At 48.5% G+C, this 3,286-nt stretch overlaps 1 non-coding gene across 1 annotated transcript; it reads left to right on the top strand.

Annotated features, from left to right (window-relative positions):
* Window positions 1-377: 377 nt before the first annotated feature.
* trnal-aag (transfer RNA leucine (anticodon AAG)) lies at window positions 378-459 on the top strand. Its single transcript has one exon. It is a non-coding gene; the product is annotated as a tRNA-Leu (tRNA).
* Window positions 460-3,286: the final 2,827 nt, after the last annotated feature.

Genomic DNA, 3,286 nt, shown 5'->3' with positions numbered 1-3,286 from the left:
TACTATTTTGTCATTGGCTCCGACAACGCGTTTGGGACAATAGATATTTTCGGCCACAAGAAAGTCAAGCTCTTTGCCGTTTTGTTTGGACTGTTTAACTTGTCGCTGTAAAATATTAGCTCCCCTGAAAGTATTTGCCTTAATGTCATTACCTTTGTCTTTCACGCTGAACTGTCGTGCCACCTTTATGGGTACTGGCACACTCTCATCCAATGAATTTAAGTCGTTGGCTTAAATGATTTCAGAGCTCTCCTTTCCACATTTTTCATGTCAAGGTTGGCAATGATATGGAATGCCGGGGATCCCATAACACTATACTTCCCTTCGGTCGGGCTTACATTTACCAATAAATTCCACTTACAAAGACAGCCTTTTAAGGTAGTGTGGCCGAGCGGTCCAAGGCGCTGGATTAAGGCTACAGTCTCTCAGGAGGCGTGGGTTCAAATCCCACCACTGCCACTTCCTTGTCAATATAGTGAATGTCTTAACCATTTTTTCATTGGCTCCGACAAGGCATTTGTATTTGCCTTAATGTCATTACCTTTGTCTTTCACGCGGAACTGTCGTGCCACCTTTATGGGTACTTACACAGTGATTTTAAATTGACAGAACAGCGAATAAATGAAGTTTTTGTTTTCAGTAAGAAGTGAATTGAGGAAAGGGTCCATACCCGTGGGCCTCAGCCAATGAGTTGACAAGTCTTAATTGCACAATATTTCTCACTAAGAGTAAGACGTTAAATGACCGCAGATCCACAACATCCTATGAGCACACATACAATAACAGAGAACGAGATTCAGATATATCCATCGACCTCGGGATTATAGGGAGAGCACGCTTCCGCTGCGCCACTCTGCTCTCTCATCATTGTCGTTGGTATGTACTCTGTAACTGTCTGACAAATATCCTGCAGCCGCCAGCAACAGGGCTGTTCGGGTTGTCTCATGGCTGGATCAGGCTACAAGACACATTTGGTCTTTCCCGATGACACTATGTCAGACCACTGTCATCAAATCTTGCCGTTTCTCGGGCAGACACGACTTGACATTTATTCCGATAGCACCCTATCCCGTCTTTTACCATCACTGGGCTTTATCTTGTCAAATCAAACACTGTCCAAGAGGTGGAAGCAGAAAACAGTTTCACCGGTCAACGCGACGGGACACACTCGTTACGATGGTGACGACAACAACAATTCGCCGTGCTAATGTCTTGTTTCTGTGTGTGCGTGTGAGCGACTGTGGGGGGACAAAATGAGGAAAAACCTGTTCGTCACTGGTGCTCGTGAGAGAAAGTTCGTTGAAGGATTGCTTGAGGTATGTTCACGTGCTTTTCATATGACACGGCTCGCAAGCAGGCAACAAAATGTTATGTACCCTTGCAAGTGCAAGCACATACGGTTGTACGTAAACATGCCGTCGTTCCATTGAATCATGCCCGAAAGCTTCGGTAAACATTGGTTTGTGCATGAGAATCAATGTTCACAACGGTGCACAAATATTTTGTCAATGGCAAGCCAGGGAAGTGATGCGCCGGTCACAATACGCAATCCTGGTCTCCGTCAAGTTGCGCTGCCGGAGTGTTGTCGTTGTCCACTACATGGAAGATATTTAAAAAAAATCCAATTTGCCAGACATCATTTTGGCGTCATAGGGTCAAATCGTTTGTCGTGAGTTAATGTCAGGTTCAAACAACCTAGAACATTTAATAAACAATAAACAAGGAAAGAAGACAAGAGATGGTTTATATACTCGCGAGGAGAACGGTTAGAGTTGTTCGCAGGTACAATCTCCTACCGCTCTGAGCACACTCTGCCGATCCCTCTTTTTTTATTTTCTCAGGGCGGTTCCTAGTTACACAGACGTTGCTGCTGCTATCTTGAGATAAGGGCACACACAGCAGCAATGTAAAACAATCACATATATGACTCATTGCGCAGATGCAGATGTATGCTTCATCAGCGCTGATTGCTCCAACCTTCGACCGCAAAATGTTCCAGCCACTATCTTTTGATGAGGGCACAGTTCTCTTCACAGACTACGTCATCTTTTATGATACAATCAACAATTATACTGCTAAATGCATGCTTTGAAAATAGTATAAGAGTAAATATGGGATAACAAATGTACATTTATTCTAACACCTAGTCTGCCATCTGCCCTTGCTCCCTGCAAACCAGTGCTCACCTCTTGCGGCCCACCAACAACACGGACTCCTACCCTGCCAGACCGGTCCTCGTTGGAACCCTGACAATCCCGGATTTAGTTCTCGGAGTTCCTTTGTTCGCTTCCAAGCTGCAATAAACCGATATTCACAAACCCACCTCCCTGTCCTCTCTGCATCTGTGTCCAACTTGGACACAGATGCTCCAGTGAGAGTTGGAGCTCACGGCTTGATGAAGCAAACAGAACCACATCATCAGCAAAAAGCAGAGATGCAATACTGAGGCCACCAAACCGGACCCCCTCTTCGCCTTGGCTGCGCCTAGAAATTCTGTCCATAAAAGTTATGAACAGAATCGGCGACAAAGGGCAGCCTTGGCAGAGTGCAACCCTCACCGGGAACGAGTCCGACTTACTGCCGGATATGCGGACCAAACTCTGACTCCGGTCGTACAGGGACCGAACAGCCCGTATCAGGGGGTCCGGTACCCCATACTCCTGAAGCACCCTCCACAGGACTCCCCGAGGGACACGGTCGAACGCCTTCTCCAAGTCCACAAAACACATGTAGACTGGTTGGGCGAACTCCCATGCACCCTCGAGGACCCTGCCGAGGGTGTAGAGCTGGTCCACTGTTCCACGGCCAGGACGAAAACCACACTGCTCCTCCTGAATCTGAGATTCGACTTCCCGACGGACCCTCCTCTCCAGCACCCCTGAATAGACCTTACCAGGGAGGCTGAGCAGTGTGATCCCCCTGTCGTTGGAACACACCCTCCGGTCCCCCTTCTTAAAAAGGGGGACCACCACCCCAGTCTGCCAATCCAGAGGCACTGTCCCCGATGTCCACGCGATGTTGCAGAGGCGTGTCAACCAGGACAGCCCCACAACATCCAGAGCCTTTAGGAACTCCGGGCGAATCTCATCCACCCCCGGGGCCCTGCCACCGAGGAACTTTTTAACTACCTCGGTGACCTCAAACCCAGAGATACGAGAGCCCGCCTCAGAGAACCCACACTCTGCTTCCTCATGGGAAGGCGTGTCGGTGGAATTGAGGAGGTCTTCGAAGTATTCTCCCCACCGACTCACAACGTCCCGAGTCGAGGTCAGCAGCGCCCCATCCC

Source organism: Phycodurus eques, unplaced genomic scaffold (genome assembly GCF_024500275.1).
Source record: "Phycodurus eques isolate BA_2022a unplaced genomic scaffold, UOR_Pequ_1.1 contig_51, whole genome shotgun sequence".
Classification (NCBI taxonomy): domain Eukaryota; kingdom Metazoa; phylum Chordata; class Actinopteri; order Syngnathiformes; family Syngnathidae; genus Phycodurus; species Phycodurus eques.
Note: the sequence above shows the minus strand (reverse complement) of the source record. Positions and strands in the feature narration are given on the sequence as shown.